The sequence below is a fragment of the Nicotiana tomentosiformis genome, chromosome 10 (genome assembly GCF_000390325.3).
Source record: "Nicotiana tomentosiformis chromosome 10, ASM39032v3, whole genome shotgun sequence".
Classification (NCBI taxonomy): domain Eukaryota; kingdom Viridiplantae; phylum Streptophyta; class Magnoliopsida; order Solanales; family Solanaceae; genus Nicotiana; species Nicotiana tomentosiformis.
In genome coordinates, this window is record NC_090821.1 from 59,782,182 (window position 1) to 59,794,936 (window position 12,755).

At 37.0% G+C, this 12,755-nt stretch overlaps 1 long non-coding RNA gene across 1 annotated transcript; it reads left to right on the forward strand.

Annotated features, from left to right (window-relative positions):
* The first annotated feature begins 8,363 nt into the window (after positions 1–8,363).
* Positions 8,364–12,236, forward strand: LOC104089620 (uncharacterized). The gene is made up of 5 exons (XR_684786.4): positions 8,364–8,550; positions 8,657–8,735; positions 9,477–9,545; positions 11,216–11,272; positions 11,950–12,236. It is a non-coding gene; the product is annotated as an uncharacterized lncRNA (long non-coding RNA).
* The last annotated feature ends 519 nt before the right edge of the window (positions 12,237–12,755 follow it).

The following is a 12,755-nucleotide window of genomic DNA, read 5'->3' on the forward strand; positions in this document are numbered from 1 at the left end:
GACGTTCAGGCTTTCACTCAAGGTTTGAACGAATGAAGTTCGACGGCTTCACAGCGGCTGAAACATAACCTGATCGAATATCCAGCTATTACTTGGGCCGATATGCACAATCGATACCAATCTAAAATAAGGGTCAAAGACGACCAGTTGAGTTATGGGTCCGGATTTCAAGGGGATGCCGATCGAGAATCAAGGTCAAGCAAGGATTGATACCGGCCATACAACGGAGATCGCCGGGGTAACAAACTTCCACGTAACCTCGTACGAGGAGAAAAGAGAAATGCTCGAAGCCAAGGATCTCGGGGACTGATGAACAGAAATGGGTTCTATATGCATACCGGATCTAAGGAAGCACCACGGCTATCGGAGTATAACTTCAGCATCAACACATTCGCCATCGTGTCGGTCATCAGGCACATCAAGGACACTAAATGGCCTCGACCCATGCAGACCGATCCTGCCCAGAGAAACCCCAATCAAATGTGCGAATATCATGACACTCATGGGCACAGAACGAAAGATTGCAGGTAACTAAGAGAGGAGGTAGCCCGGTTATTCAATAAAGGGTACCTTCGAGAATTTCTAAGCGACAGAGCCAAAAACCATTTCAAAAACAGGGATTTCAGTAAATAACACTAATAGGAAGAACCACAGCACGTCATCCACATGATCATCGGTGGCATCGATACTCCTCAGGGGCCAGTACTTAAACACACTAAGACATCGGTTATGAGAGAAACGCTATCTCGAACTTGGGATTACGCACCCATAGGAACCTAGTCCTTTAATGATGAAGATGCAGAAGGGATCATGCAACCCATGATGATGCACTAGTAATATCTGTACTCATGAATAAAACTAAAGATAAGCGTGTGTTAATTGATCCAGGTAGCTCGGCCAACATTATTAGATCGAAGGTTGTAGAACAATTCGGTCTACATAACTAGATCGTACCTGCAACCCTGGTTCTAAACGAATTCAATATGGCATGTGAAACTACCAAAGGTGAAATAATTCTGCCGATAAACGGGGTCGGGACTATCCAGGAAATGAAGTTCCACGTAATAGAAGGCGATATGAGATACAACGCCCTTTTTGGAAGGCCGTGGATCCACAAAATGAAAGTTGTGCCTTCGACCTTCCATCAGGTTCTTAAATTCTCAACATCAGAGGGAATCAAAACGGTACACGGGGAACAACCGGTCGCAAGGGAAATGTTTGTCGTCGAAGTAACAATTCTGATATCCTCGCCTTCATCGACAAAGTGTTCGGGCTCAAAAGGGGAACGAGATTCCAAATAGCAGTCACAGACATTGGCTTTAACCCAACCAGAAAATCAGAAGATCGATGAAGATGATGATCAAAGGATCCCTCGATCCTTCGTGGTTCCTGATGATTCTGACGCTACCCAATCAACGATTGAGGAATTAGAGCAAGTCATACTAATCGAGCACTGGCCCGAACGAAAGGTATACCTGGGAACGGGGTTAACCCCCGAACTCAGGAAAAAGCTTATTCAATTTCTTATCGATAATACAGATTGTTTTGCTTGGTCCCATTTAGATATAACAGAGATCCCTCCGGATATAACAACGTATCGGCTAAGCTTGGACCCTAGGTTCAGACCAATGAAGCAAAAGAGAAGACTACAGTCCGAGGTAAAGAACACATTCATAAAGGATGAGGTAACCAAACTTCTCAAAATAGGATCCATTCGGGAGGTGAAATATCCTGAATGGTTAGCCAAGTAGTTGTAGTGCCTAAAAACGGGAACAAACTTAGAATGTGTGTAGATTATAAGGAATTGAACAAATCATGCCCCAAAGATTCCTTTCCGCTGCCCAACATCGATCGCATGATCGATGCCACGGCCGACCACGAGATCCTTACTTTTCTCGATGCCTATTCCGGGTATAATCAAATCTAAATAAACCCGGAAGACCAGGAAAAGACTTCATTTGTCATCAAGTATGGAACATATTGTTATAATGTGATACCCTTCGGGCTAAAAATTGCAGGAGCTACTTACCAACGCCTAGTAAATAAAATGTTCGAGGAACAAATAGGTAAATCAATAGAAGTTTATATTGATGACATGCTAGTTAAGTCCATGCGCGCAAAGGACCATTTGACCCATTTACAGGAAACATTCGAGATTTTAAGGAAATACAACATGAAGCTCAACCCCAAGAAATGTGCTTTCGGGGTCGGTTCGAGCAAGTTCCTCGGCTTTATGGTGTCAAATCGGTGATAGAGATTAACCCCGATAAAATCAAGAACCATCGAAGACATCGCCATCGTGGATAGCGTTAAAGTCGTACAGAGGCTAACGAGACGGATTGCAGCCTTAGGCTGATTCATTTCAAGGTCGTCGGATCGAAGTCACAAATTTTTCTCTCTAATAAAAAAGAAGAACGATTTCGCTTGGACCCCGGAATGCCAACATGCATTAGAGGAATTAAAATAATATCTATCGAGCCCACCACTACTTCATACTCCAAAAACATACGAAAAACTTTGCTTGTACTTGGCAGTATCGAAAATCGCGGTAAGCGGTGTCCTAGTTCGAGAAGAGCAAGGTATGCAATTTCTCGTTTATTATGTAAGTCGAACCTTAGGAGAAGCAGAAACTAGATATCTGCACCTAGAAAAATTGGCACTTGCACTGATAAGCGCCTCTAGAAAGTTAAGACCGTAGTTTCAATGTCACCCCATATGTGTATTGATCACTTACCCACTCCGTAATATTTTGTACAAGCCCGAACTGTCAGGCCGATCGGCCAAATGGGTCGTCGAACTCAGTGGGTACGATATCAAATATCAACCCCGTATGGCCATCAAGTCTCAAATTTTAGCGGACTTCGTGGCAGATTTCACGCCGACCCTCGTACCCGAAGTCGAAAAAGAACTCTTATTGAAATCGGGTACGTCATCGAGGGTATGGACCCTTTTTACGGACGGGGCTTCGAATGTGAAGGGGTTCGGGCTGGGCATCATTTTAAAGCCATCCACGGGTAACACTATTAGGCAATCTATCAAAACTACTAGGTTGACTAACAACGAGACCGAGTATGAGGCCATGATTGCAGGTCTCGATCTCGCTAACAGCTTGGGAGCAGAAGTCATTGAAGCCAAGTGTGACTCTTTGTTGGTGGTAAATCAAGTAAACAAAACCTTCGAAGCTCTAGAAGATAGAATGCAAAGGTATTTGGACAAACTGCAGGTCACTTTGCACCATTTCAAAGAATGGACTTTACAACATGTTCCACGAGAGCAAAACAGTGAGGCTGATGCACTTGCGAATTTAGGATCATCGGCCGAGGAAGGCGAGATAAGCTCGGGGACTGTCATTCGACTCTCAAGATCCATGATCGAAGAAGGTCATGCCGAGATAAATTCTACGAGCTTAACCTGGATTGGAGTAATAAGTATATTGAATACTTAATGAATGGAAAGCTCTCATCGGACCCTAAAAATTTGAGGGTCCTACGAACCAAAGCTGCTCGGTTCACATTAACTGCATATGGAATGCTATACCGAAGGACATTCGATAGACCTTTGGCAGTATGCTTAGGTCCAGGAGATACCGATTACATCCTACGTGAGGTGCACGAGGGAACTTGTGGAAATCACTCTGGTGCCGATTCATTAGTCTGAAAAATAATTAGGGCAGGGTATTATTGGATCGAGATGGGCAAAGATGCAAAGGAGTTTGTTCGAAAATGTGACAAATGTCAAAGGTTTGCACCAATGATCCATCAGCCCGGAGAGCAACTTCACTCGGTCCTATCCACATGGCCATTCATGAAATAGGGAATGGATATCGTCGGCCCTCTTCCATCGGCCCAAGGTAAAGCTAAGTTCATTTTATTTATGGCTGACTATTTCTCTAAATGGGTTGAAGCACAGGCGTTCATGAAAGTAAGACAGAAAGAGGTTATAGACTTTATCTGGGATCATATCGTATGTCGATTCGGGATACCCACCGAAGTAGTGTGTGACAATGGGAAGCAGTTTGTCGGCATCAAAGTGACGAAATTCTTCGAAGACCATAAAATAAAAAGGATATTATCAACACCGTATCACCCCGGTGGTAACAGACAGGCCGAATCAACGAACAAAACTATCATTCAAAACCTAAAGAAGAGGTTGAACGACGCTAGGGGAAAATGGAGAGAGATCCTACCCGAAGTCCTTTGGACATATCGAACAACATCAAAATCCAGGACGGGGGCAACCCGTTCTCCTTAGTATATGGCTTTGAAGCCTTGATTCCAGTCGAAGTCGGGGAACCCAGTGCCAGGTTTTAATATACAACAGAAGAGTCAAATAACGAGACTATGAACACTAGCCTCGAATTATCGGATGAGAAACGAGAAGCTTCTCTCGTCCAATTGTCCGCCCAAAAGCAGTGAATCGAAAGATACTATAATCAAAGAACCAAGCTTCGCCATTTTAAACTCGGGGACTTAGTGCTAAGGAAAGTCACCCTCATTACCCGAAATCCAAACGAAGGAAAACTAAGACCGAACTAGGAAGGACCGTATCAGGTTCTCGAAAATGTCGAAAAAGGATCATACAAGCTCGGTATTATAAATGGCAAACAACTATCAAGCAATTGGAATGTGTCGCACCTAAAACAATACTACTGCTAAGGTACGACCCTCCCATATTCGTTTACATTTCGAAACTAACCCCTGCACTAGTCCGGTCAGGAGCTAGGATGGATCCTTAAATACGAAGCCCTAGGTCTGGAATCACGCGTTACACTCTTTTTCCCTTAGACCGGTTTTATCCCAAATGGATTTTTCGGAAAGGTTTTTAATGAGGCAACTAATGATCGTGCTATACTTAGAGATAATTCAACAGTATCCAAGGCCTCTTTACAATCGACCTCGAATACTGGGGGGCATTAGCCCTCAAATATATCAAGTTCTGATGCAAGAAAGTTATTTCGTAACAACAGGGTTCCAATAGAAAAAGTTGTAAGAGCCAAATAGTCAAAACGAACCATGCTCATGTAGTTGGCCCGAGCCCTGACGCAAATCGTGAACATATGTATAATGACTTGCAAAGAAAGTTCTCTTCTTTACCGATATCTTATATCCAAGAAATATTCCTATATTTCGAGATTCATGATGCAAACAGGATTGAGATAAATCACCAAGTTCGAGCAAGCACTCACTCGACTAATAAGCCTACATGCTACTCCTATTTCGAGTTCGAAACATTCACTCGACTACTAAGCCTACGGGATACATTACTTCGAATTCGAAACAGTCACTCGACCATTAACTTCGAGTTCAAAATATTCACTCTATTAATAAGCCTACGGGCTACTCTTATTCTGAGTTCGAGCAAGCACTCACTCGACCATTAAGCCTACGGGCTACATTACTTCGAGTTCGAAACAGTCATTCGACCATTACGCCTATGGGATACATTACTTCGAGTTCGAAATATTCACTCGACTAATAAGCCTACGGGCTACTCTTATTCCGAGTTCGAGCAAGCACTTACTCGACCATTAAGCCTACGGGCTACATTACTTCTAGTTCAAAACAATCACTCGACCATTACGCCTACGAGCTACATTACTTCGAGTTCGAAACACTCACTCGACCATTACGCCTACGGGCTACACTACTTCGAGTTCGAAATATTCACTCGACTAATAAGCCTACGGGCTACTCTTATTCCGAGTTCGTGCAAGCACTCACTCGACCATTACGCCTATGGGCTACATAACTTTGAGTTCAAAATATTCACTTGACTACTAAGCCTACGGGCTACTCTTATTCTGAGTTCGAGCAAGCACTCACTCGACTATTATGCCTGCGGGCCATATTACTTCGAGTTCGAATCACTCACTCGACTAATAAGCCTAAGGGCTACATTATACTTCAAGTTCAAACAATCACTCAACTCGACTACTAAGCCTATGGGCTACCTTATTTCAAGCTTGAATAAGCGCTCACTCGGTTATAAAGGCTACGAAGTCCAAATTCGATCAAATTACCTAAATCCTTATGAAAACATTCATAACGCATGAATAAAATCTTCACAAAGCAGGAAACAAAACAGAAGCAAGTCGGCAAAAGAAAAAGATATTTTTATATATACAAGATTGTTTACATGATTGATTACACCATAGAAGTTAAGGGCTAAGCTTATTCGTTATCCCCAGGAGCGGTCTCTTCTCTATCGGGTTCCCCCCCTCCCCCCTGTTCTCGGACCCGCTCTTACTCCCATCATCGTCATCATTATCATCATTGTCATCATCGAAAACCAAGGTTTCAGCATCGACTTCGAGTTCTTTAGCTCTTTTTATCTCTTCAGCGAGATCGAAACCTCGAGCATGGATCTCCTCGAGGGTCTCCCTCCGAGATCGCACTTAGCAAGTTCAGCGACCCAATGTGCTCGAGTATCGGCGGTCTCATCTGCCTCTCTTGCTTGGACCTGGGCAACTTCAGCGTCGGGCCGATAGACGGCCACGAGTGCATCCGCATCAACCTTTCCCTTTTCAGCATTAGATTCGGCCTTGACAAGTTCAGAGGCCAACCAAGCCTCGAGCTCCTCTATTCTTCTTGCTTGAACCGAGCTTTTCTCCTTCATACTATGAAGTTGGTTTTCGGCCAATGATAATTGGGCTCGAGCTGCTTCTTTCTCTGCATCACTACAAGAAATTGAGGATACGACGATATTTATTTAGTGACTATTGAAATAAATGTCGGAAAAAAGAATTTTTTGACATTTATGGCAAAATGTCATAAAAACTACGATATTTGATATAAATTGTCATAGAAACAATGACATTTGATACTAAATATCGTAAAAAATGACATTTGATACGAAATGTCGTCGGAACAATGATATTTTTCAAGAAATGTTGTAAAAAGTACGACATTTGCTACAAAATATTGTAAAAACTAGACATTTGATACAAAATATTGTAAAAACTAGACATTTGATACAAAATATCGTAAAAAAGATGACATTTGGTACAAAATGTCATAAAAACGATATTTGATGCAATATTTAGTAAAAATATGACACTTGTATCAAATGTTGTAAAAACATTTTGATACAAATGACAAAAAATATGACCATACTTTAAATGTCATATTATTTGTCGGTAGTTACGAACATTTACATCTACTATTGAAAATTTCTCTAATTTTTCGAATTTTAAATCATTCTTTGTCTAAAAAAATCATCCTTTATATTTAATATTTAATTAGTGATAATTACCTACAACATAGACGATTTCTCTCTCCCTCCGGGGTAAGGGTAAGGTATGCTTATACTCTACCTTCCCCAGACCCCACATGTGGGATCTTACATGTTTTTGTTGTTGTTGTTATTGTATAAACGATTTCTCTTATTATTGATTAATATTTTAAAAGGTTCATCTAGGACTAGCTCCTGGGCTAAGCATTTGCAACGACTCAAGTGTAGGGCTTAATTTGTGAGGCTTATACCCCAAACATATAATTATGCGCCCTAAACACGCCGATCGCTCAGCGTTCGATGCTCGCTCAACAATTACTAAGTATATCATATGTTAAAATTTCTAATTAATAGTGTTGACCCTCAAAATACATTAACAATTGAATGATCTTAACTCAAATAACGAGTCATAGTATTGCATATTTACTAAGTGAGAACATCGTGAGGGTGAATATCATTTGAATATTTTTTCTGAATATATATATATAGCCGAACTTTATATCTTCACTCGCTATAATTGGTTTTTTTCTTTAGTTTTTTATCTCCCAAAATTATTATGAGACTTTTATTATTTTAATATTTAAAAGTAATTTTATATTTATTTATGAAGGAGTAATATTTTGAATTATAATATTGATAAAGTTTATTGATTATTTACATTTAGGAAGGTAACTAAATTTGTAGTTTGATAATAATATATAACTTTTAGCCTTTTAGGGAAGTAATCAAATATGTTTTTTGATAATAATTTTAACACTATTGCATTATTTATACTTGTAAAACTGTTAAATATTTTAATTTTTTATGAGTTTGCTTAATCCTTTGATTTTTTTAAACTTTTAATGTACTTTCTATCTTTTTATTTTCTTTTCGATTTCTTAAACTAAAAATATGAAGATTTATGAAGCTTGCACCTCACCCGATATTAAATAAAATTTCCATGTCGTATCACGTATGCCTCGCATTTTAAAATATTGTGCCTATTTAAAACTTTTTATTAAAATATCAATGTTTAGTAAAAAATATATATTATTATTATTACTACTACTTACTAGATGTTGGATTTATTTAAAGATGAAATATTTAAAATAAAACAAAAATATTGATAGAACCAAGGAACCCACAATTGACCACAATTTAAAACATAAGTGAAATTAGCCGTACTCCAAGCCTTAGAAGTCCTCGGTACCTATCCACTCCTTTCTTGATCTAAATCTCGAATCGGGTTTAGCTCAAAATCTCAAATTGGGTTTGGCCAGAATTTGTACAAGGAGCTATGTATGGAGAGTATTGGAGATTCATAAGGAAAAGATTTTGGCGGTAAGAATCTTGCTTCCCTCCTCCCAATTCTAAAAAATACAGTTTTCTTCCTTAGTTAGAATTCTTCAAAAAACCTAATTTTTTACATTTGGCTGTGCTATAATAGATACTTGGAGTAGAAAAAAGTTTTATCACCGAGGTTTTTGCTGCTGAGATTCACAAAGCTTATTTTCTACAAAGTCAAGGTACCCAGTTTAGTTAACAGATTTCTTCTTTTTTTTCTTAGTTATTTGGATTTGGGTTAACAGATTTATTTCTTTTTTTTAATTATTCGGATTTGGGTTAAACATTTCCTTTCTTTTTCTTAGTTGTTCGGATTTTTTTTTTGAAGAATGTTAATCTTTTTAACCTGATAAAGGAAGAGATTCCTGTAGGTTGTTTGACCAACATAGAAATAGTATATTGATTTAAATATAAAAGAACAGATAAATAATAATAAACACAATAGACCTAGATTTTTATAGGCAACTCTAACTTATTTGGGGATGAGACATAGTTTGACGAATTGATGGATGGAAGAAAGTTCGTTTATTTGGGGCAGTTCTTTAATTTGTTTTGCTTTATTCATATCTCTAATATGAGATTTTTGTGTTCTAAAAATACTTACTAGGTTTCTTCTTTCCTAGTTGTTTAGGCTATTTAAGTTTGCTTGCAAAGTATGTTTGTAATACTTAAACTTTATGTATAGAAATAATAGTACTATTTGAAAAGATTGGATTAGTATGATGTCATTTACTAGTTCAATCTAAAATAGTGCTAAATCAAGTTCAATCAAACATCAATTTGATACTTGCTTTTTAAAAGTTATATTTACTCAAGATATCAATTATGGTATTCTATAGTTTAATTTTGCTTAGTCATGATAAAATATTATATATTGTGGCAATGGAGTGAACTAGTTTGTAAGATTCATTAGTTTGTGATAGGTTTATGATAACTCAATGGACGATCACCAACAATCACTATCATCTGTTTCAGTTGTTCACACAAAGAAGGTAAGTTCCTAAACTCATTTTAACTATATCTTTTTAACTATAAATTACGAATTGATGTTACTATGGGTGTAGCCTTAGTTTATTGCTTTTACTTTCTTCTCGTGTCTAATTTCAACTTAAGAAAGTTATGTATATGTTTTTTGGGTATGTACCTCACATGGGTTTCAGGGATAGTTGCATTCCCATTTTAAAGAATCTTGGATTTGTAGCTTGTGCTATTTTGGGAAAATGTTAATTATAATCTTTTACGTGTCTACATTATATTGGAGTTATTGCCTAAGGGTTTAATTGTGCTAGTTGCACTTTAACCAGATGGGCTCCGATAATTTCAAAAGAACAATTCTTTGTTTAAGCACACATAGTCGGTTTAAGTTATTGGTAAAAACTTTGCAGTGACCGAGTATTTCACCTTTTCTTGCATATGTGCATTTGATTGAAATTCAAGTTGTAATAAACGTGGGTGGTCAGTGATAGTGGCTAAAGTTTGTGACGTTGTGATGATCATAGAGGCTAGCAGTCGGCCCTAAGCCAGCAGGGAGAAGTCATAGTGGATTAGTTTTAATAGCCTGGGTTATCATCTTCATTGTTTCTCTCTAGCCAATTCCACACCATTTTTTCCTTCTTCTTAACTGAATTATCTCTAGCTTATTGACTCGGTGGTCTTTTGTAGGGACATGGGTTTGTCTCCCTCTTTCAAGTAACTTTTATTGATAGGGAGCTTTTCTTTAGGACAATTCCATGTAATCCTGTGACCTAAAGAAGTTAATGCGACAATCAAATCTAAAAGGCGGTTTATGTTTGCCACATTTAGTTGCTTAATTTGATTTATCTCTGCCATGGAAAAGAAAAATTACTTTACCAAGAGTTTAAGGATTAAGAAAATGTTGCATTGGATTATGTAAAAGTTATTTGCTTATATTTGTGGATGGAGTGCGGCTGATTGGTCGTATAAAATAGGTCACACCGTAAGTTTTTACAAGTTTATTTTTGCTCATATATTTGATTCAATTGTTCTTTATTCACATAGAAGGTTAGATTATTTTTTAACATCATATGATGTTTGATTTATAAGTTATTTGGTTTCTTCTCTTGCATATTTCTTATAAGGTTCAGAATTCTAATGTCTGCCTTTTTTCTTTTTTTTGGATATGTGGCTATTATGTGTTGCTTGAGTGTAAAATAATTTGAAGGGTATATTCTGATGTATGGTTCATTTCAGCTAGCTAAATTAATCTCTTACTTAAGAGATAATTAGTGGGTAATTTTACTTGGCATAGAAGTCAAATTTACTTTATCTTATTTAGCGACCTTATCTTCCAAATGCAATTAATAGAAGTATCTTGAGTGATTTTGGAGATATCATTACTAATATGAAACATATTATAAAGGGATTTGATTGAGAAGTTTTTATTAGTAGTTAAGTTCCAGTATGTTGATAAGATTCCCATCAAGCATGATTTTACCTTCCTACAAGGTATTTAGACTCTTGTAGAACCTGGAAGAAAGAGTAAATTAAAGACTTTTGCCTAGATCAGAAAAATAAAGATCTATGATTGAAACGCCATCATATTAGGAAATAAAAACTATTATTTGACTTTGTCCTGTTTTTTATATCTTGTATTTACAATTTTCTAAACTACCAGAGTAACCAATCTTATATTTCTTCTCAGGTTAACATAATCAAGAAGACTGGAGTTAGTGAAGTTGGCACAAAGAAAAAGAAGCGGGTAAGTTTGAAAAAATTATAAGATTCTTGTTCTTCCTTTTCAAAGGGAGAAGCCCTTCATGTTATAGTTTACAACAATAACAACAATAACAACCCAGTATAATCTACTAGTGGGGTCTGGGGAGGGTAGTTTGTACGCAGACCTTACCCCTACCCTAGGGTAGAGAGGTTGTTTTCGATAGACCCTCGGCCCCCTCCCTCCAAGAACTCTTCACCTTATTCTTGGGGTGACTCGAACTCATAACCTCTTGGTTGGAAGTGGAGGGCGCTCACCACTAGAGCAACCCACTGTTCATGTTATAGTTTGCAAAACTTATATAACATTCATTAGTTTTCAACTCACTATACCATTTACGGAAACTAATATTTCAAAATTCAACCCTCCTCTCTCCCACATCCTCCCACAACCAAAAACATATCTTCGACTGCATTATCATATTAGATTATTTCTGTTGTTGTTGGGTTTGGGCGGTTGCGTTCACTTTGTTGGATTTTTTGCTTTATGTTGTTTGTTTCTTTCTCTCTCCAGCTGCTAGTATTACATTCATTATCAAATTGTTTCTCTTTTAGAACCTCAATCAGTTATTATTTTTGGTATTCCAATTTGTTTAGAGGAGGAAATAATTTACTTTATTAAAAAGTTATAATTCCTTTTTTTTTTTGTGACTTCTTGTGCAGCATTTTTTAAGGAAGTGATACATGTCAATTACTGGCAATGAAAAGCTTAACTTTTGGAGAGCTGGTTTTATAAGATTTAGTCTAGAAGTTAAGGAAATTAATTCGAATTAGGAGTGATCTTAACGTACTTACACGCTGAAGTTACTATCTTTTATGATTTAGTTAGATTTGAGTTTTACGTGAGAACAAATCATTTGATTTGACATTATCTATCTTGTACTAAGTACATTTTATATTGCTACTTTATTCTTTGGTTACAGTATTAAAAGATATTTGATTTACATTTATTTCATGTTTGTTATAAAAGTTGACATTTGTGAATGTAAATGTGTTCATGATGAAACTAAACAGAGCATTATTATTTACATTCTAAAAATATGATACTTACATTAATTTAAATGTCAAACATTTAATGCATCATTTTGCTATGTTGTAAAAGATATGTCACAAATTCTTTTAATGACATTCACGTAAAGTGGATACGACATTTTGTATATGTTGTGAATTTTCTTATTGACATTTACCAAAATGTCGGAAATTTCAATACGACCTTTTGTGAAGATCATACGTCGAAAATTTTAAGTGACGTTTCTCCTAGATGTCGTAAATTAAATGTCGTAACATTCTTACCGATATTTACCTAAATATCGTAAATTAAATGTCATAAATTTCTTATTGACATTTACCTAGATGTCGTAAAATAAGTGTCATAAATTTTTTATTGATATTTATCTAAATGTCATAAAATAAGTATCATAATTTCTTACCGATATTTACCTAAATGTCGGAAAATTACCAACATTGAA